Consider the following 23,513-nt stretch of genomic DNA (forward strand, 5'->3'; position numbering starts at 1 on the left):
AAGGCATCAAGCTCATTGATGAACTCTCCGAGGGAACCTGGAGGGCGATAAATGATAAGGATGTTAAGCTTGAAAGGGCTGGTAACTGTGACAGCATGGAATTCAAAGGAGGCGATAGACAGATGGGTAAGGGGAGAAAGAGAGAATGACCACTTGGGAGAGATGAGGATCCCGGTGCCACCACCCCGCTGACCAGAAGCTCTCGGGGTGTGCGAGAACACGTGGGCGGACGAAGAGAGAGCAGTAGGAGTAGCAGTGTTATCTGTGGTGATCCATGTTTCCGTCAGTGCCAAGAAGTCGAGGGACTGGAGGGAGGCATAGGCTGAGATGAACTCTGCCTTGTTGGCCGCAGATCGGCAGTTCCAGAGGCTACCGGAGACCTGGAACTCCACGTGGGTCGTGCGCGATGGGACCACCAGATTAGGGTGGCCGCGGCCATGCGGTGTGGAGCGTTTGTATGGTCTGTGCAGAGAGGAGAGAACAGGGATAGACAGACACATAGTTGACAGGCTAGAGAAGAGGCTACGCTAATGCAAAGGAGATTGGAATGACAAGTGGACTACAAGTCTCGAATGTTCAGAAAGTTGAGCTTACGTAGCAAGAATCTTATTGACTAAAATGATTAAAAATGATACAGTACTGCTGAAGTAGGCTAGCTGGCAGTGGCTGCGTTGTTGACTTTGTAGGCTAGCTGGCAGTGGCTGCGTTGTTGATTCGGGGGCTAGCTGGCTAGCTAGCAGTGTTGATTACGTTACGTTGCGTTAAAAGAACGACAATAGCTGGCTAGGTAACCTAGAAAATCGCTCTAGACTACACAATTATCTTTGATACAGAGACGGCTATGTAGCTAGCTATGTAGCTAGCTACGATCAAACAAATCAAACCGTTGTACTGTAATGAAATTAAATGAAAATGTGATACTACCTGTGGTGCGAGACGGAATGCGACCGGGTTGTTGAGTTCTAATCGGTAGACGTTGGCTAGCTGTTGGCTAGCTAGCAGTGTCTCCTACGTTAAGGACGACAAATAGCTGGCTGCGTTGTTGATTCAGGGGCTAGCTGGCTAGCTAGCTAGCCGTGTTGATTACGTTACGTTGCGTTAAAAGAACGACAATAGCTGGCTAGGTAACCTAGAAAATCGCTCTAGACTACACAATTATCTACACAATTATCTTTGATACAGAGACGGCTATGTAGCTAGCTATGTAGACGGTGGGCGTTAGCTAGCTGGCTAGCTGCTGGGCAGATACGTTAGGACGACGAAATACGATAATTACGCAATTATCTTTGATACAAAGACGGCTATGTAGCTAGCTAAGAAGAAATTGCTAAGATTAGACAAATCAAACCGTTGTACTATAATGAAATGTAATGAAATGTAATGAAAAGTTATACTACCTGCAGACCGAAGTGCAGACCGAAGTGCGGATGCGACTGCTCGCTCCAACCCGGAAGTTGTGTATGTGGATGTATTTCAAGGCCTTCCTTCAAACTCAGTGCCTCTTTGCATGTCATCATGGGAAAATCAAAACATTTGTAGACTTCCACAAGTCTGGTTCATTCTTGGGAGCAATTTCCAAATGCCTGAAGGTACCACGTTCATCTGTATGAACAATAGTAAGCAGGTATAAACACCATGGGACCACGCAGCCGTCATACCGCTCAGTAAGGAGAAGCGTTCTGTCTCCTGGAGATGAACGTACTTTGGTGCGAAAGCCGAAAATCAATCCCAGAACAACAGCAAAGAACCTTGTGAAGATGCTGGAGGAAACAGGTACAAAGGTATCTATATCCACAGTAAAACGAGTCCTATATCGACATAACCTGAAAGGCCGCTCAGCAAGGAAGAAGCCACTGCTCCAAAACTGGCATAAAAAAAGCCAGACTACGGTTTGCAACTGCACATGGATCATACTTTTTAGAGAAATGTCCTCTGATTTGATGAAACAAAAATAGAACTGTTTGGCCATAATGACCATCGTTATGTTTGGAGGAAAAAGGGGGAGGCTTGAAAACCTAAGAACACCATCCCAACCGTGAAGCACCGGGGTGACAGCATCATGTTGTGGGGTGATTTTCTGAAGGAGGGACTGTTGCACAACACAAAATAGATGGCATCACGAGGAAGGAAAATTAGGTGGATATATTGAAGCAACATCTCAAGACATCAGTCAAGAAGTGAAAGCTTGGTCACAAATGGGTCTTCCAAATGCATACTTCCAAAGTTGTGTCAAAGTGGCTTTTAAGGACAACAAAGTCAAGGTATTGGAGTGGCCATTTATTTTTCATTTATTTCACCTTCATATAGCCAGGTAGGCTAGTTGAGAATAAGTTCTGATTTACAACTGCGACCTGGCCAAGATAAAGCAAAGCAGTTCGACACATACAACAACACAGAGTTACACATGGAATAAACAAACATACAGTCAATAATACAGTACAAAAGGTCTATACAGTGTGTGCAAATGATGTAGGATAAGGGAGGTAAGGCAATAAATAGGCTATGGTGGTGAAGTAATTACAATATAATAATGAAACACTGGAATGGAAGATGTGCAGATGATGAATGTTTAAGTAGAGATACTGGGGTGCAAGGGAGCAAGATCAATAAACACATACAGTATGGGTATGAGGTAGTTGGATGGGCTATTTACAGATGGGCTATGTACAGGTGCAGTGATCTGTGAGCTGCTCTGACAGCTGGTGCTTAAAGCTAGTGAGGGAGATATGAGTCTCCAGCATCAGTGATTTTTGCAGTTTGTTCAGGTCATTGGCAGCAGAGAACTGGAAGGAAAAACGGCCAAAGGAAGAATTGGCTTAGGGGGTGACCAGTGAGATATAACTGCTGGAGCACGTGCTACGGGTGGGTGCTGCTATGGTGATCAGTGAACTGAGATAAGGCGGGGCTTTACCTAGCAGAGACTTGTAGATGACCTGGAGCCAGTGGGTTTGGCGGAGTATGAAGCGATGGCCAGCCAACGAGAGCATACAGGTCGCAGTGGTGGTTGGTATATGGGGCTTTGGTGTCAAAATGGATGTCACTGTGATAGACTGCATCCAATTTATTTAGTAGTGTTGGATTCTATTTTGTAAATGACATCGCCAAAGTCCAGGATCGGTAGGATGGTCAGTTTTACGAGGGTATGTTTGGCAACATGAGTGAAGGATGCTTTGTTACGAAATAGGTAGCCAATTCTAGATTTAATTTTGGATTGGAGATGCTTAATGTGAGTCTGGAAAGAGAGTTTACAGTCTAACTAGACACCTAGGTATTTGTAGTTGTCCACATATTCTAAGTCAGAACCGTCCAGAGTAGTGATGCTGGACGGGCAGGCAGGTGCGGGCAGCTATCGGTTGAATAGCATGCATTTAGTTTTACTTGCATTTAAGAGCAGTTGGAGGACACGGAAGGAGAGTTGTATGCCATTGAAGCTCTTCTGGAAGTTAGTTAACACAGAGTCCAAAGAAGGGCCAGAGGTATACAGAATGGTGTCGTCTGCGTAGAGGTGGATCAGAGAATCACCAGCAGCAAGAGCGAAATCATTGATGTATACAGAGAAGCCCTGACCTCAATCCTATAGAAAATATGTGGACAGAACTGAAAAAGTGTGTGCGAGCAAGGAAGCCTACAAACCTGACTCAGTTACACCAGCTCTGTCAGGAGGAATGTGACCAAATTTACCCATCTTATTGTGGGAAGCTTGTGGAAGGCAATCCAAAACGTTTGACCCAAGTTAAAAAATGTAAAGGCAATGCTACCAAATACTAATTGAGTGTATGTAAACTTCTGACACACTGGAATGTGATGAAAGAAATAAAAGCTAAAATAAATCATTCTCTCTGCTATTATTCTGACATTTCCCATTATCTCAAATAAAGTGTTGATCCTAATTGAGCTCAGTCAGGGAATTTTTATTCTGATTAAATGTCAGGAATTGTGAAAAACCGAGTTTAAATATATTTGGCTAAGTATGTAAACATCTGACTTCAACCGTATACTTGGCTTGTCACAATACAATATGTGCCTGGCTGATTCAATAAGATTTTCTCTCTCATTCTCTCTCTTTAAAGCCCCCAGCTTCACTGAGCGCACGTCATCTCTCTTTCATTCTCTAATTTCTTTCAGCGTATTTCCCATATTTTCCTGTTCTTTCACTGATGACTCACACTCCTGTGTTTTGCCTTTTGGTGCCGTCACTTGCACGCGCTCACACACACGCACACACACGGACAATCTATTCGAGGCAATTACATCAATATCAAATATTCATTACCTGGTGTAAAGTGGTTGCAGGGGTTTCTAACCCATGTTGGCCAGGCAATCGAGCAGCCGTCCCCGAGCTCCGCTGACAGCAAGATCAATGGCACATTGTGAATGTCGCCCAGGATGCCATTCCGGCTCTAACTGCCTAACATAAAAGAGCCCTGCGGCTGCCATCTTGGCTCAATGCCACTGGTGTTTACGGCCCCGGTTTCCCAGTTTCCTCGCACCTTTGGGGAAACCCATGGGGAAATCACCAGTCAAATGTAGGATATGTACTTCTCTGAAATATGTATGCCAGGTAATAAAAGCGGTGCATATGAAGTGTGGGGTGGTATTTAGATGCAGACCTTTTAGTAAGAAAGTGACACCCTATCCCCAGGCTCAGCTCTTTGAAAAAGATAGATGTCGCCATTGTGTGTGAGTGTGTGTGTGTGTGTGTGTCATAAAATAAAGCTGTTGCTTTCTCTGCATTGATTCTTTCATGTTGCTGTTTATGTAGAAGTTGACATTTACTTTGAGATGCAAAATGGCGAGATGGGAGACGTTGGCCTCGCGTGGCTCTGTGGGGTTTCATACAGTGGTTTTTATGAGGAGCTTTGAGGGATGTTTTCTATTATGGAGTTGTGGGCTGACCGATGCTCTCTCTTTTCATCTGTATGTGTGTGTATTCTTTATCCGAGCGAGATGACCAGGGCTTTAGTGCACTCACTGACTCTCCTTACTCACTGACATTTACTCTGGTTCCCTTCAGTGGGACTTTGTTCGATACACGAGGCAAAGCTAACTGTTCTTGGAGTCAATGTGTGATGTTGCAGGATTTGTTTCAGCCCAGCACAAAAACACCTGATATAACTGGTTCGAACAAGACAGGCCTACTCATTCGGATATTGTGCGTTGGACCCTCTTTGCTTTGTGTGTGTGTGTGTGTGTGTGTGTGTGTGTGTGTGTGTGTGTGTGTCTGTGCGTTTATTATGTGTTTGACTGTCTTCACTGTGTATATTTGTGCGTGTGTGTGTGTTTGACACACTATTTGCTAACGTGTGTGTTTCAGGCCTGGTGAAGCTGGGAATCCACTGTGTCACGTGTCAGAAAGTGGCCATCAAGATCGTCAACAGAGAGAAACTCAGCGAGTCTGTCCTCATGAAGGTAAGACCATGGGCTTGACACCAGATGTAGCAATGGAGAGCCATATGGCCTTTGTTGTTGTTATTGTTCGAAAAAGAGGGTAATATGACCCGGCCTTCGTGTCACTGTAGTAGAGAGAGTAGAGTGTTGTCCTGCAGGGTCTGACAGTATGACAGGAGGTCTTCCAGGGATAGTGCTGTTATGTAAAACAGATGAATAGAGATGCCTTCCTAACCTTCCATAGCTCTTTATCTTTGTGTCAGTGTGTGTGTGTGAGAGTTTTGGGGCCTATGAATGACGAAGTATGTTAGGCAACACTTCTGCATTTCTTCATTAGACCACTACCCATCAATAGCTAGACTAGACTTTGCTTCTCTGCAATTATAAGCCCTTATGGTAGAGTAAACCATTGGAGTGAGGAAAATGGAGCAGGCCTTAATCTGATCTTGTATAATGACCTTTCATGGGATGCAGCATATTCTCTATCTCAGGACATCACACCGAAGCATCTCATTGAGATGTAATTGGATCGTGGGCAGATTTAATTTGAATGGGGTGCAGCGCATACATACAGCATACTGTATGTGCTCTCACATGCACACACACACACACACACACACACACACACACACACACACACACACACACACACACACACACACACACACACAAACACACACACACACGCACACACACACACACACACACACACACACAAACACGCACACACTTCAGTAGTGCCAACACTTCAATATCCTGAGAGTGAGATAGATGGTGTGCCATTGCAGGAGGTTAGTGTGGTGCTTGGCACTATCACACTGCTTTGTCCTCCGCACAGAGAAAGGGTCACAGGCAGCCATGGGTGACAAATGTTGTTAATAAAAAACACCCTGGCTGGTGTGTATGCGTGTCTGTGGACTAAATATCATGACTCCATTGGGCCCACTAGGATGTAGTCGGGGAGATTTTCTGTTGACCAAGCACATGCTTTGCTTTGCCTCATTCCCGTGGTCACCCCTCAGTAGGGAAGTTAACCGTGTGTGTCTTTTGTCAGTCTGCACAGGAGTGTGTGCAGTACGCTATGCACATACATGTGTGCCCTATGCACTAACCAAGGCAGTGGAATAAGTCGAGTTTGGTAAGATATGTGTTTGTATACAGTAATAAAAAATTCAACAAATAAATTGATCACATACACAGGGTGTAGCGAAATGCTTGTGTCACGCTGGCGTGAAGAGATTTGGGAGACAGGCACAGGAATGCGTATTCGGGGTAAAGAAATGAAATGAAAGTTCCAGAGGGATCCGTGACAGTGACCCCACCCAGCCCACCCCCCGTGCTGCACTAGCGGCGCAACGGCACCGGTCTAGAGGACGATCACGGGAACACAGTGCTGGTCGATCAGGGCACAATGCAGCTGCCGAAGTTGTGTCATAGTCGGACAGGCCAGTTGCAGCTGCCAAAGGTGCGGCGGTGTCGGACGGACCAGTGGGAGTGGCGTCGGACGGACCGGTTGTGACGGCTCCAGACAGGCCAGTTGTGGCCGCTAAAGTGGCGTCGTCAAACGGACCCGTTGTGGCAACGTCCGGCGGCCCAGTTGCAGCTGCCGAAGTTGCGGCGGCACTGGATGGACCAGTCGGAGCGTAGTCGGACGGGCCATTCCCACTGTCTCCCTTAATGGTAGATTATTCTGTCACGTTGGTACAGTATGAAGGGATATCGAGAGACAGGCGCAGGGATGCATAATAGTTTTTTTTATTCAGCCCATATTATGTAGTGCCGTGTAAAGGCACCACCGTGCGAAAACCAAACAAACACATAACAAAACACAGGGTTGAAACCCAAACAAAAGAGCGAGGAGTACCTCGAATAAATAACACCAGCGCACAATGATTATCACACGGGACGAGACCTGTAATCATCTGCGCAATCCATAAGGGCACGAAAGCCCAAATACACAGCACAGATACTCACACACACCAACCGACCTAGTAACAATAATCAACAGGACAATGGTAAAGCAAGGGCACCCTTATACAATTACTAATCACTGGGAATAGGGGCTAGGTGTGCGTAATGAAAGTTCCGGAGGGATCCGTGACAGCTTGTGTTCCTAGCTCCAACAGTGCAGTACTATCTTAACAATTCACAACAATACACAAATCTAAAAGTAAAAGAATGGAATTAAGAAATATATAAATATTAGGATGAGCAATGTCGTAGTGGCATTGACTGAAATATAGTAGAACAGAATACAGTATATAAACTTTGCGTTTATTTTCAACAAACGTGTAAATATTTGTATGAACATAGCGAGATTCAACAACTGAGACATAAACTGAACAAGTTCCACAGACATGTGACTAACAGAAATGGAATAATGTATCCCTGAACAAAGGGGGGTCAAAATCAACTGTTCCATCGATGTGGATAGGGGGGTGTTCCCTCTGCTGTTTCCTGAAGTCCACAATCATCTCCTTAGTTTTGTTGACGTTGAGTGTGAGGTTGTTTTCCTGACACCACACTCCGAGGGCCCTCACCTCCTCCCTGTAGGCCGTCTCGTCATTGTTGGTAATCAAGCCTACCACTGTTGTGTCGTCCGCAAACTTGATGATTGAGTTGGAGGCGTGCGTGGCCACGCAGTCGTGGGTGAACAGGGAGTACAGGAGAGGGCTCAGAACGCACCCTTGTGGGGCCCCCGTGTTGAGGATCAGCGGAGAGGAGATGTTGTTGCCTACCCTCACCACCTCGGGGCGGCCCGTCAGGAAGTCCAGTACCCAGTTGCACAGGGTGGGGTCGAGACCCAGGGTCTTGAGCTTGATGACGAGCTTGGAGGGTACTATGGTGTTGAATGCCGAGCTGTAGTCGATGAACAGCATTCTCACATAGGTATTCCTCTTGTCCAGATGGGTTAGGGCAGTGTGCAGTGTGGTTGAGATTGCATCGTCTGTGGACCTATTTGGGCGGTAAGCAAATTGGAGTGGGTCTAGGGTGTCAGGTAGGGTGGAGGTGATATGGTCCTTGACTAGTCTCTCAAAGCACTTCATGATGACGGAAGTGAGTGCTACGGGGCGGTAGTCGTTTAGCTCAGTTACCTTAGCTTTCTTGGGAACAGGAACAATGGTGGCCCTCTTGAAGCATGTGGGAACAGCAGACTGGTATAGGGATTGATTGAATATGTCCGTAACCACACCGGCCAGCTGGTCTGCGCATGCTCTGAGGGCGCGGCTGGGGATGCCGTCTGGGCCTGCAGCCTTGCGAGGGTTAACACGTTTAAATGTCTTACTCACCTCGGCTGCAGTGAAGGAGAGACCGCATATTTTCGTTGCAGGCCGTGTCAGTGGCACTGTATTGTCCTCAAAGCGGGCAAAAGTTATTTAGTCTGCCTGGGAGCAAGACATCCTGGTCCGTGACTGGGCTGGGTTTCTTCTTGTAGTCCGTGATTGACTGTAGACCCTGCCACATGCCTCTTGTGTCTGAGCCGTTGAATTGAGATTCTACTTTGTCTCTGTACTGACGCTTAGCTTGTTTGATAGCCTTACGGAGGGAATAGCTGCACTGTTTGTATTCGGTCATGTTACCAGACACCTTGCCCTGATTAAAAGCAGTGGTTCGCGCTTTCAGTTTCACGCGAATGCTGCCATCAATCCACGGTTTCTGGTTAGGGAATGTTTTTATCGTTGCTATGGGAACGACATCTTCAACGCACGTTCTAATGACATACCGCCCCAGACCATGACGGACCCTTCAACTCCAAATAGATCCCGCTCCAGAGTACAGGCCTCAGTGTAACGCAAACTCTTCGACGATAAATGTGAATCTGACCATCACCCCTGGTGAGACAAAACCGTGGCTCGTCAGTGAAGAGCACTTTTTTGACAGTCCTGTCTGGTCCAGCGACGGTGAGTTTGTGCCCATAGGTGACGTTGTTTCCTATGATGTCTGGTGAGGACCTGCCTTACTACAACAGGCCTACAAGCCCACAGTCCAACCTCTCTCAGCCTATTGCGGACAGTCTGAGCACTGATGGAGGGATTGTGCGTTACTGGTGTATCTCGGGCAGTTGTTGTTGTCATCCTGTACCTGTCCCGCAGGTGTGAAGTTCGGATGTACCGATCCTGTGCAGGTGTTGTTACACGTGGTCTGCCACTGCGAGGACCATCAGCTGTCCGTCCTGTCTCCCTGTAGCGCTGTCTTAGGCGTCTCACTGTACGGACATTGCAATTTATTGCCCTGGCCACATCTGCAGTTCTCATGCCTCCTTGCAGCATGCCTAAGGCACATTCACGCAGATGAGCAGGGACCCTGGGCATCTTTCTTTTGGTGTTTTTCAGAGTCAATAGAAAGGCCTGTTTAGTGTCCTAAGTTTTCATAACTGTTACCTTAATTGCCTACCGTCTGTAAGCTGTTAGTGTCTTAATGACGTTCCACGGGTGCATGTTCATGAATTGTTTGTGATTCATTGAACAAGCATGGGAAACAGTGTTTAAACCCTTTACAATGAATTTCTGTGAAGTTAATTGGATTTTTACGAATGATCCTTTTCTTGCTGAGTTTACATATGAGATGAGTAAAGCAGTATGTAAACATTATTAACCTCTTACCTCTACCTGGGACGCTTGCGTCCCAACTAGAGCTCTGGAAATGCAAATGCGCTACGCTAAATGCTAATAGTATTAGTTAAAACTCAAAAGTTCATTAAAATACACATGCAGGGTATCAAATTAAAGCTACACTCGTTGTGAATCCAGGCAACAAGTCCGATTTTTAAAATGCTTTTCGGCGACAGCATGAGAAGCTATTATCTGATAGCATGCACCAATACACTACAACAGAAAAGCACAGCAGGGGACGTAAACAAAATAATTAGCATTTCGGCGTTACACAAACCGCACAATAAAATAGAAAACAGTCATTACCTTTCACCATCTTCTTTGTTGGCACTCCTAGATGTCCCATAAACACTATTGGGTCTTTATTTCGATTAAATCGGGCCATATAAAGCCAAGATATCGTTATATGTAGACTGTGTGATAAACGAAAAAAACAGCGATTTCACAACGTAACGTCATTTTTTAAAATTCAAAAAGTAGACGATAAACTTTCACAAAACACTTCGAAATACGTTTGTAATGCTACTTTAGGTATTAGTAAACGTTAATAAGCGATAAAAATCATCCGTAGGCGATGTACATATCATTAGCTGTCGTCTTGGAAAAAATTTCAGGAGAGAGCTCTTCCGGAATGATCTGGGCGGAGACCGGAGGTACGCCGTGCCCCTCTTTCGGTTCAACCAAGAATCAAAGAGGATTAAATTCACAAGATACTCGACTACATGGGGATGCTGTGGGAGTTGAATGCTCGGTCTTATCTAATTCGGCTCACTGTTAACAATTGCTGGAAGTGGCGCAAGGATATTTATTTCCATTTTCTGTGATCAGGTTTTCCTGCGCTTTCCGATGTAACGCACGTTATGTAATAGCCACAGTCGTGATTTAACCAGTTTTAAAAACGTCCGAGGGTTTCCTATACACACATTCTAACCATATGAACGTACTATATTCCTGGCATGAGTAGCAGGGCGCTGAAATGTTGCGCGATTTTTAACAAAATGTTCAAAAAAGTAGAGGGTAGGAGCAACTAGTTAAAGTGACTGCTGTTCCATTATTAAAGTGGCCAGTGATTCCATGTCTATGTATGTTGGGCAGCAGCCTCTAAGGTGTAAGGCTGAGTAACCCGGCGGTAGCCAACTAGTGATGGCTATTTAACAATCTGATGGCTTTGAGATAGAAGCTGTTTTTCTCTCTGTCCCAGTTTTGATTTACCTGTACTGACCTCCCCTTTTGGATGATAGCGGGGTGAACAGGCCGTGGCTCAGGTGATTGATTTCCTTGATGATCTGTTTGGCCTTCCTTTGACATCGGTTGCTGTAGGTGTCCTGGTGGACAAGCAGTGTGCTCCCGGTAATGTGTTCGGCAGACCACACCACCCTCTGGAGAGCCCTGCGGTTGCGAGTGGTACAGTTTCCGTACCAGGCAGTGATACAGCCCTACAGGATGTTGTCAATTGTGCATCTGTAAAAGTTTGTGAGGGTCTTAGGGGCCAAGCCAAATTTCTTCAGCCTCCTGAGGTTGAAGGTTGTGCCTTCTTCCCCACACTGTCTGTGTGGGTGGACCATTTCAGATTGTCAGTGATGTTTACGCTTTCCACCTTCTCCACTGCGGTCCCGTTGATGTGGATACGGGCATACTGCTTCCTGAAGTCCACAATCAGCTTCTTTGTTTTGTTGAGGGAGAGGTTATTTTCCTGGCACCACTCCGCCAGGGCCCTCACCTCCTCCCTCTAGGCTGTTTAGCCATTGTTGGTAATCAGGCCTATTACTGTTGTGTCGTCTGCAAACTTGGTGACTGAGTTGGAAGCGTGTGGCTACTGAGAACGAGAGCCCACAGTCCTATGGAGCGGGCCGCGTTGGTGGCACTCTGTTATCCTCAAAGCGGGTGAAGAAGGTGTTTAGCTTGTCTGGGAGCAAGACGTCGGTGTCCACGACGTGGCTGGTTTTCCCTTTGTAATCCGTGATCGTCTGTAGACCCTGCCACATATGTCTGAGCCGTTGAATTGTGACTCAACTTTGTCTCTAAACTGACGTTTTGCCTGTTTGATTGCCTTACAACGGGAATAACTGCACTGTTTGTATTTGACCATATTCCCAGTCTCCTTGTCTTGGTTAAATGCGTTGGTTGCCGCTTCCAGTTTTGCGCGAATGCTGCCATTTATCCACGGTAACGGTAACTAACTAACTTTTGTACATCGCTCTGGTCCATACAATTGACCTCATTTTAGCACCCAAAAAACGTAAATCTTCCAGATCAACTGTAATATCAATACCATTGTAAAGCACAATTTCTCCCCTTTCCAGCAAAATGAATGACGAGACGTTCATGATGCCCGTCCCTGAATGACTGAAGAAGGCAATGAGCGCTGTCAGGTCTTTTTAAAAATGGCGGGTGGGGAAGCGAAACCTATTCCGTGATAGTGAAACGGGGAGATATGTCATGTGGGGAAACAACTTTTTTTCACCCGATCTGTCCAACTTATCACCTCTAAAATGTAAATGAAACACTATAAAGAGTTTATATGATGTGTCATTACATACCTACTTTAATGTTTGTGTCAGATTTGAATCAGGTTTTTTATAGCGCCGCTAAAGTTTCCGAAGTCTTCCGAAGTAAACAGCGGCTGCCGCGGCTATTGAGGGTCATGACGGCTTGCATTGATGGCGCAAAAAAAATGAATGCATTCAGTTGTACAACTGACCAGGTATCCCCCTCACCCCTTACCTTGTCCCTTTGTTGTTTTTAATATGCGAGTGAAGGGCTACCCCTGGTGGAAAGAGGCTGTATGGCACAAAATGAGTTGCAAATGCGTGTGCCGTACGTTACGTAGTGACACGTCGCTATGTAACGTACCGCGTCAGAGGGGTCCGTTTTTTTCATCTTTTCTCAAATACTATTAGTCCATTACCATGTCAGTCAACGCTGAATCGAAACTTAGCTCACACCCCGGATTTTGATGCAACACTTTCGCTACAGCCCCATTCGTTTTCATTGCAGCCTCGTCTGAATGCTGCGGTTGCGCAGAATGGGGTTAGTCACCGTTGTATGTAATAATATGTTAACTTACAAACACACTCTTGCCCTCTCATATGGTGTGTGTGTGTACCGTATGTGTGTGCAGTCAGCGCGGCAGTGGAGTCAGCCAAATGGGCCATTTCAGAGCTGCTGCCTCTCCTTTCTGCTGATGTTGTTTTTTTCAGCATAATGAGAGAACGAGTGGGATGAAAAGAACGGGAGAAAAGAGGGGAGCATTACTCCACTCATCAGGCCTACTCAACACTTTAACCCTCTCACTCTTCATTTCCATGGCCTTGGTTTAATTGGTTAAATGGGTCATGAACTCAGATTTTTCATTTTTTTAATTGAACCTTTTCTTAACTTAGCAAATCAGTTTAGAACAAATTCTAATTTTACAATGATGTCCTACCCCGGCCAAACCCTCCCCTAACCCGGATGATGCTGGACCAATTGTGCGCCGCCATATGGTATTAGGGTGTGTGTGCGTGTCTGAAGTTAGTTTGAGTTGAATGACACATGGAGCATCTCCCTTTTTTGTCTCTGTTTTTTCCCTCATCCTATCAGGCTTTATATTTCAAATCTTTATTTTCCATCTCTCTCTCTCTCTCTCTCTCTCTCTCTCTCTCTCTCTCTCTCTCACTCTCTCTCTCACTCACTCACTCACTCACTGACTCACTCACTCACTCACTCACTCACTCACTCACTCACTCACTCACTCACTCACTCACTCACTCACTCGCTCCCTCTACTCACTCACTCACTATATTTCTCTCTCTCTCTCTCTCTCTCTCTCTCTCTCTCTCTCTCTCTCTCGCTCATTCCCATTCTCAACATCTGAGGGGCTTGTTGTCATAGGAACAGTGATTGGCTTTGGAAAGGGAGGGGAGAAAATGACATGTCTTCCCAGCGTGAGTTATTGGCCGTCTGTCTTTCCTGCACAATGCAGATCCACCAGACAACACACCACACACACGCACTCAGAGACAACAACATGTTTAAAACATATTCCCTTCCTCTGTTGTCTCACCTCAAAACTCATTCATACTTTGGCATTTTCAAAAGGTTTGATTTTCAACGCAAGTGTACTCCTGAATCCTGATGTGTTTCTTTGTTTAAAAGGCCGTTGCAGCAGGTACACCACAATACGCATCTGTTCATTCATCCTTTCAGTTCGTTTGTATGTGTGTTTGTGCGTGTGTGTGTGTGTGTATGTGTATGTGTGTGTGTGTGTGTGTGTGTGTATGTGTGTGTGTGTGTGCGCGTGTGTGTGTGTGTATGTGTGTGTATGTGTATGAGTGTGTGTGTGTGTGTGTGTGTGTGTGTGTGTGTGTGTGTGTGTGTGTGTGTGTGTGTGTGTGTGTGTGTGTGTGTGTGTGTGTGTGTGTGTGTGTGCGCATGTATTTATAACCCTACTTTCATACTCCCCTGGTCTCTAACATTACATCACATGTACTTATTTTCTTTCATTCCCTTCATCAAAAATGAAAGACAAACCTATTTCCCGTCTACTGTCTCTCATGTTGGGATTAACTGTCTTCTCTCCATCCCTCCTTCCTCTTTGTTTGTCTCTCATCTCAATTCAATTCAAGGGCTTTATTGGCTTGGGAAACATATGTTAACATTTGCCAAAGCAAGTGAAGTAGATAATAAACAAACGTTAAATAAACAATACAAATGAACGGTAAACAACACAAAAGTTCCAAGACAATTAAGACATTTCAAATGTCATATTATGTGTAAATAGTTAAAGGAAAATAAATAAACATAAATATGGGTTGTATTTACAATGGTGTTTGTCCTTCACTGGTTGCCCTTGTGGCAACAGGTCACAAATACTGCCGCTGTGATGGGACACTGGTATTTCACCCAGTAGATATGGGAGTTTGTCAAAATTGTGTTTGTTTTCAAAATTCTTTGTGGATCTGTGTGATCTGAGGGAAATATGTGTCTCTAATATGGTCATACATTTGGCAGGAGGTTAGGAAGTACAGCTCAGTTTCCACCTCATTTTGTGGGCAGTGTGCACACAGCCTGTATTCTCTTGAGAGAAAGGTCTGCCCACGGTGGCCTTTCTCAATAGCAAGGCTATGCTCACTGAGTCTGTACATAGACAAAGCTTTCCGTACGTTTGGGTCAGTCACAGTGATCAGGTATTCTGCCGCTGTGTACTCTCTATTAAGGGCCAAATAGCATTCTGGTTTGCTCTGTTTTTTTTTTGTAAATTAATGTACATGTGTCAAGTAATTCTCTTTTTGTTTTCTCATAATTTGGTTGGGTTTAATTGTTTTGCTGTCCTGGTGCTCTGTGGGGTCTGTTTGTGTTTGTGAACAGAGCCCCAGGACCAGCTTGCTTAGGGGACTCTTCTCCAGTGTCATCTCTCGGTAGCTGATGGCTTTGTTATGGAAGATTTGGGAATCGCTTCCTTTTGTGGAATTGTGGAATTTAACGGCTCTTTTCTGGATTTTGATAATTAGCGGGTATTAACCTAATTCTGCTCTGCATGCATTATTTGTTGTTTTACGTTGTACACAGGATATTTTTGCAGAATTCTGCAAGTAGAGTTTCAGTTTGGTGTTTGTCCCATTTTCTGAATTCTTGGTTCGTGAGCAGACCCCAGACCTCACAACCATAAAGGGCAATGGTTTCTATAACTGATTCACCTATTTTTTTCCAGATCCTAATTGCTATGTAGAATTGTATGTTCCTTTTCATGGCATATAAGGCCCTTCTTGCCTTGTCTCTCGGCTCGTTCACAGATTTGTGGAAGTTACCTGTGGCGCTGATGTTTAGGCCGAGAGTATGTATAGTTTTTTTGTGTGCTCCAGGGCAACGGTGTCTAGATGGAATTTGTATATGTGGTCATGTCAACTGTACCTTTTTTGGAATACCATAATTTTTTGTCTTACTGAGATTTACTGTCAGGGCCCAGGTCTGACAGAACATTTGCAGAAGATCTAGGTTCCCTCTCTGGCCTCTGTAGCAGCATTAGCATGGCATTTGCACGTGTTTGTGTTTGTGTGTGTGTGTGTGTGTGTGTGTGTGTGTGTGTGTGTGTGTGTGTGTGTGTGTGTGTGTGTGTGTGTGTGTGTGTGTGTGTGTGTGTGTGTGTGTGTGTGTGTGTGTGTGTGTGTGTGTGTGTGTGTGTGATCCTAGATTGAGGGTGTGTGTGTGTAACAGCTGAAGACAGTCTGAGCACCAGAGACTTGACATTTAGAGACCGGAGGAGATGAGATGTTGCAGAGACAGAGTTCACCACCTAACATCATCACCAGCACCCTTCTGAGATAATGATGTCATCCCTGGCATTTAGACTAAGAATATCGACTCATAATCATTGCAAATTATACAACATAATGTTCTATACATTTACAATAATCTAATCTCACTCCATAGTAGAACTTCCTACTCTGCTCTATGAATATAGCGGTAATATACTGCAGCCAGGTCACACCAGATCCACTGCGGTATTAGACGGATTGGGATAGAGGAAGGGCTTAAACTGCGAGCTACGACTCTGAGGATTGCGGGTTACATTTCCGTTTGAACCCTTTTCCAAACCTTCAACCATAGACATTTATTCTTGCCCCCCTGGACAAATCTTGTTGTATAATGACGCTTCACTTCATCAGTGACACAAGCTGTGGGGTTAGAACAGAGGTGTGGATGTCCATTGATGTTCCACACAGGTGTGGGCACAGGCACACGGACATGCACACACACTTAGTGTACAGTGTCAATTGTATTTTATGTCTGTGTGTGTGTTTGTGTGTGTGTGTGTGTGTGTGTGTGTGTGTGTGTGTGTGTGTGTGTGTGTGTGTGTGTGTGTGTGTCCCTGGCCCCGGCAAGGGCTCTGGCATCCAGTCTTAAGTCCTCACATTTCTAAGCCAGCAAGATGGTGGAGACGGGAGGGAGGGAAAGGGAGACAGTCAAGGTGGTAGGGGTGGATGGGGAGTGGAGAATGGAGGGATGGTGGCAGAGATGAGGAGAGGGGGGCTAGGGGCTGTTAGAGGACCACCTGGTGAGACCAGATAAATGTAGAAAATATGACATGATAGCAGAAAATTGGTTGTGTGAGACAGAGAGGGGGGATGTATGTGTTTATATATAATAGGAGAAGCCACTGGAGAGATTCTCTTGAGTCTGATGGCCTTGAGATAGAAGCTGTTTTTTAGTCTCTCGGTCCCAGCTTTGATGCACCTATACTGACCTTGGCTTCTAGATGGTAGTGGGGTGAACAGGTCGTGGCTTGTGTGGTTGATGTCCTTGATGATCTTTTTGGCCTTCCTGTGACATCGGGTGCTGTAGGTGTCCTAGAGGGCAGCTGGTTTGCCCCCGGTAATGCTCTGGGCAGACCGCACCACCCTCTGGAGAGCCTTGCGGTTGTGGGCAGTACAGTTGCCGTATCAGGCAGTTTTACAGCCCGACAGGATGCTCTCAATTGTGCATCTGTAAAGGTTTGTGAGGGTTTTAGGTGACAAGCCAAATTTCTTCAGCCTCCTGAGTTTGAGGAGGCGCTGTTGCGTTCATGGACCATTTCAGTTTGTCCTTGATGTGTACGCCAAGGAACTTAAAATGTTCCACCTTCTCCACTGCTATCCCATCGATGTGGATAGGGGGGCGCTCCCTCTGCTGTTTCCTGATAATTTCCTTTGTTTTGTTGACATTGAGTGAGAGGTTGTTTTCCTGACACCACACTCCGAGTGCCCACACCTCCTCCTTGTAGGCTGTCTCGTCGTTGTTGGTAATCAAGCCCAGGCAGTACAGGAGGTGGCTGAGCACGCAACCTTGTGGATCCCAGTGTTGAGGATCAGTGAAGTGGAGATGTTGTTTCCTAACTTCAGCACCTGGAGGCGGCCCTTCAGAAAGTCCAGGACCCATTTGCAAAGGGCAGAGTTCAGACCCAGGGCCTCAAACTCAATGATGAGCTTGGAGGGTACTATGGTGTTGAATGCTGAGCTGTAGTCAATGAACAGCATTCTTACATAGCTATTCCTCTTGTCCAGATGGGACAGGGCAGTGTGCAGTGCGAGGGCGATTGCATCATCTGTGGACCTATTGGGGCGGTATGCAAATTGAAGTGGGTGTAGGGTGGCAGGTAAGGTGGAGGTGATATGATCCTGGATTAGTCTCTCAAAGCACTTCATGATGACAGAAGTGAGTGCTATGGGGCGATAGTCATTTAGTTCAGTTACTTTTGCTTTCTTGGGTACAGGAACAATGGTGGCCATCTTGAAGCATGTGGGAACAGCAGACTGGGATAGGGAGAGATTGAATATGTCAAATAACACACCAGCCAGCTGATCTGTGCTTGCTCTGAGGACGAGGCTAGGATGCCGTTTGGGCCGGCAGCCTTGCGAGAGTTAACACGTTTAAATGTCTTACTCACTTCGGCCACGGAGAAGGGGAGGGAGGGCCCGCAGTCCTTGGTAGTGGCCCGCGTCGATGGCACTGTATTATCCTCAAAGCGGGCAAAAAAGGTGTTTAGTTTATTTGGAAGAAAGATGTTGGTTTCCGTGACGTGGCTGGTTTTCTTTTTGTAGTCCATGATTGTCTGTAGACCCTGCCACATATGTCTCATGTCTGAGCCGTTGAATTGCGACTCCACTTTGTCCCTGTACTGACATTTTGCTTGTTTGAATGCCTTTCGGAGGGAATAACTACACTGTTTGTATTCGTCCATATTCCCTGTCACCTTTCCATGGTTAAATGCAGTGGTTCGCACTTTCAGTTTTGCGCGAATGCTACCATCGATCCACAGTTTCTGGTTAGGGTAGGTTTTAATAGTTACAGTGTGTACAACATCCCCAATGCACTTCCTTATAAACTCACTCACGAAATCAGCGTAAATCGATATTATTCTCTGAGCCTGGAACATTTCACAGTGAAAATAATTTTGAAGCGTGGATTCCGATTGGTCAGACGAGCGTTGAATAGTTCTCATCACGGGTACATCCTGTTTGAGTTTCTGCCTATAGGACAATAGGACCAAAATGGAGTTGTGGTCAGATTTGCCAAAGGGAGGGCATCACGGAAGTTAGAGTAGCAGTGATCTGGTGTATTGCCCGCACCAGTGCTACAATTAATATGCTGATAGGATTTCGGTAGCCTTGTTCTCAAATTTGGTTTGTTAAAATCCCCAGCTACAATAAATGCAGCCTCTAAGTTCCTTGAGGGCCCTCGTTGTACCGGCTTGAGAGGGGATATACACAGCTGTGACAATAACCAACGAGAATTCTCTTGGCAGATAATATGTTCGACATTTGATTGTGAGGAATTCTAGGTGAGGTGAACAAAAGGACTTGAGTTCCTGTATATTGTTCACAATTACACAATGAGTCGTTAATCGTGAAGCATACACCCCCGCCCTTCTTCTTCCCAGAGAGATGTTTATTTTTGTTGGCACGACACCTAAAGATTCCCGGTGGCTGTACCAACTCTGACAACATATCCCTTCTGTGTAACAGAGAATGTTGCCCTAATTTCATCTACCTTGTTATCTAGAGACTGGACATTGGCAAGTAATGTACTTGGAAGCGGTGGGTGGTGTGCACGCTTACGAAGTCTGACCAGGAGGCCGCTCCGTCTACCTCTTCTGTGGCGACATTGTTTTGGGTCGGCCTCTGGAATCAGATCCAAAGCCCTGGGTGGTGGTGTGAACAAAGGATCCGCTTCGGGAAAGTCGTCTTCCTGTTCGTAATATTGGTAAATTGACTTCGCTCTGATATCCAATAGTTCTTTGCGGCTGTATTTAACTTCTCATGACTCTCAAACCCACATGCGGGAGCGTAATGATAGCCTCAAACTAATTAGCATAACGCAGCGGACATAAATACCCCTAGAAAATGTTCCTGTTCATGAAAATCACAAATGAAATATATTGAGACACAGCTTAGCCTTTTGTTAATCACACTGTCATCTCAGATTTTCAAAATATACTTTACAGCCAACGCTAGACAAGCATTTGTGTAAGAGTTTATCATGGCATAATGTTATGGCTAGGCTCTGCTACCAGCAGGCAACATTTTCACGAAAATAAGAAAAGCAATCAAATTAAATCATTTACCTTTGAAGATCTTCGGATGTTTTCACTTAGGAGACTCCCAGTTAGATAGCAAATGTTCCTTTTTTCCAAAAATAATTTTTTTGTAGGCGAAATAGCTACGTTTGGCTGAGAAATCGACTGGAAAATGCAGTCACTACAACGCCAAACTTTTTTCCAAATTAGCTCCATAATATCGACAGAAACATGGCAAACGTTGTTTAGAATCAATCCTCAAGGTGTTTTTCACATAACAATTCGATAAAATATCCACCGGAACAATTGGTTTCTCATAAGAAGGATTGGAAAAATGGCTACATGTGTACTTTACGCAAGATTTTCTGCGGGAGCCATCATGTGACCACTTGCTAAATGTGGTCCCTTACGGCTATTCTTCAACATAAATGCGTAAAAAGACGTCACAATGCTGTAGACACCTTGGGGGATATGTAGAAAATGTAAGCTCATTCGTAGCTCATTCACATCCATATAAGGAGTCATTGGCATGAGGCGGTTTTAAAAAATGGGGCACTTCCTGATTGGATTTTTATCTGGGTTTTGCCTGTAACATCAGTTCTGTTGCACTCACAGACAATATCTTTGCAGTTTTGGAAGTGTTTTCTATCCAAAGCTGTCAATTATATGCATAGTCGAGCATCTTGTCGTGACAAAATATTTAAAAAGGGGAACGTTTTTTTATCCAATAATGAAAATACTGCCCCCTAGTTATAAAAGGGTAATAACACTCAAGATTTTCTGGGCTAACAATATAAGAAACAATACATTTAAAAAAACAAAGTACTGCATAGTTTCCTAAGGACTTGAAGCGAGGCGACCATCTCTGCCGGCGTCATCACTGCTCTCAACGAGTGGCTGATTTAGTTAATGGTGTCCATACTTGGTTAATTGTGTTGACACTACTGAGTGCTTTTTGTGTGTGTGTGTGTTTGTGTTTGCGTACGTGTGTGACTGTTTATATGCATTTACAGCTTAGTGGGTCTGTATCGTGTGTGTGTGCGTGCATGCATACATGCGTGCGTGCATGCTTGTGCGTTTGTTTATGTCTGAGCCCTTGAGAGAGATGGCGCTGGTGGAAGGGGTTACCGTGTGATGAGGCTAAAGGGAAAAAGGGGGATGAAATTAAAGAATACAGAGCCGTCTGTCCGCCACAGAAGAAAGCATCTGCCATTTCTTGATGAATCACAGCTGACCTTAATCTGCTTACCCTGACATCACCAAGACAGCACCATCACTTCCCCTCTCTCTCTTCCTCTCTCTCTCTTCCTCAATTCAATTCAATTCAAGGGCTTTATTGGAATGGGAAACATATGTTTACATTGCCAAAGCAAATGAAATAGATAATAAACAAAAGTGAAATAAACAATAAAAAATTCACAATAAACACAAAAGTTCCAAAGGACTAGAGACATTTTAGATGTCATATTATAGCATTTAAAATTTCTCTATTCCTCCCTCCCTCCCTCCCTCCCTCCCTCCCTCCCTCCCTCCCTCCCTCCCTCCCTCCCTCCCCCCTTTCCCTATCTTTCTCTCTTGTGCTATCTTGCAATCTTTCTCTATCTCTCTGAACGCCCTCCCACCCTCCTTTTCTCAATTTTTCTCTCTCTCTCTGAATGATTATGCTATAATGTATTCTGTGTGATGTAGTCATCATCATTGTGGCTGGGAACAGGGGAGACGCTCAGCTACCCCGTCACCTCCAGAACTCTCATATGAGAATGAATGGCCTTCATATGCTCTCTCCCCAGCCCTGGCTAGTTATCATTTACACACCACGAGGAGACCTTGGAGTTACAGAGTGCAGACTAACTAACTATGAGTCTTTTTTATTTCATATACAGTATTTGCATAGAATCGCTTTGATTGGAAACCAGATGGAAACATACCAGTCAAACCGTAATAAAGAATCCAACGCTTTCAACGAGGGATTCCTATCAGTGATTGTTTAACCTGTTGCGACGAGCAATCCCGTATCCGGGAGCGTAATTATAGCCTCAAGCTCATTACCATAACGCAACGTTAACTATTCATGAAAATCGCAAATGAAATGAAATAAATATATTGGCTCACAAGCTTAGCCTTTTGTTAACAACACTGTCATCTCAGATTTTCAAAAAATGCTTTTCAACCATAGCTACACAAGCATTTGTGTAAGAGTATTGATAGCTAGCATAGCATTAAGCCTAGCATTCAGCAGGCAACATTTTCATAAAAACAAGAAAAGCATTCAAATAAAATAATTTACCTTTGAAGAACATCGGATGTTTTCAATGAGGAGACTCTCAGTTAGATAGCAAATGTTCAGTTTTTCCCAAAATATTATTTGTGTAGGAGAAATCGCTCCGTTTTGTTCATCACGTTTGGCTAAGAAAAAGACCCGTATCCGGGAGCGTAATTATAGCCTCAAGCTCATTACCATAATGCAACGTTAACTATTCATGAATATCGCAAATGAAATGAAATAAATATATTGCCTCACAAGCGTAGCCTTTTGTTAACAACACTGTCATCTCAGATTTTCAAAAAATGCTTTTCAACCATAGCTACACAAGCATTTGTGTAAGAATATTGATAGCTAGCAAAGCATTAAGCCTAGCATTCAGCAGGCAACATTTTCACAAAAACAAGAAAAGCATTCAAATAAAATCATTTACCTTTGAAGAACTTCGGATGTTTTCAATGAGGAGACTCTCAGTTAGATAGCAAATGTTCAGTTTTTCCCAAAATATTATTTGTGTAGGAGAAATCGCTTCGTTTTGTTCATCAATTTTTGCTAAGAAAAAAAACAGAAAATTCAGTCATTACAACGCAAACCTTTTTCCAAATTAACTCCATAATATCGACAGAAACATGGCAAACGTTGTTTAGAATCAATCCTCAAGGTGTTTTTCACATATCTATTAGATGATAAGTCACTCGTGGCAGTTTGGTTTCTCCTCTGTTCAAAATGGAAAAATGCACGCACCTGGAGATTACGCAATACGGAGGACACCGAGCGGTCACCTGGTAAATGTAGTCTCTTATGGTCAATTTTCCAATGATATGCCTACAAATACGTCACAATGCTGCAAACACCTTGGGGAAACGACAGAAAGTGTAGGCTCATTCCTTGCGCATTCACAGCCATATAAGGAGACATTGGAACACAGCGCCTCAAAAATCTGGCTCACTTCCTGTATGAAATTTCATCTTGGTTTCGCCTGTAGCATTAGTTCTGTGGCACTCACAGACAATATCTTTTGTAAACGTCAGAGTGTTTTCTTTCCAAAGCTGTCAATTATATGCATAATCGAGCATCTTTTCGTGACAAAATATCTTGTTTAAAACGGGAACGTTTTTCATCCAAAAATGAAATATACTGCCCCCAGAGGTTCAAGAGGTTAACATGACACTATGTCGTGACAATCATATGGTGGTCTTCTATCTGAATGAGTGTT

General features: G+C 44.6%; 1 pseudogene; it reads left to right on the top strand.

The window, feature by feature from the left end:
* The window catches only part of LOC115113451 (serine/threonine-protein kinase BRSK2-like), a 177,902-nt pseudogene that overhangs the window by 90,213 nt on the left and 64,176 nt on the right, over nt 1-23,513 (top strand).

Source organism: Oncorhynchus nerka, linkage group LG28, assembly GCF_034236695.1.
Source record: "Oncorhynchus nerka isolate Pitt River linkage group LG28, Oner_Uvic_2.0, whole genome shotgun sequence".
Lineage (NCBI taxonomy): Eukaryota > Metazoa > Chordata > Actinopteri > Salmoniformes > Salmonidae > Oncorhynchus > Oncorhynchus nerka.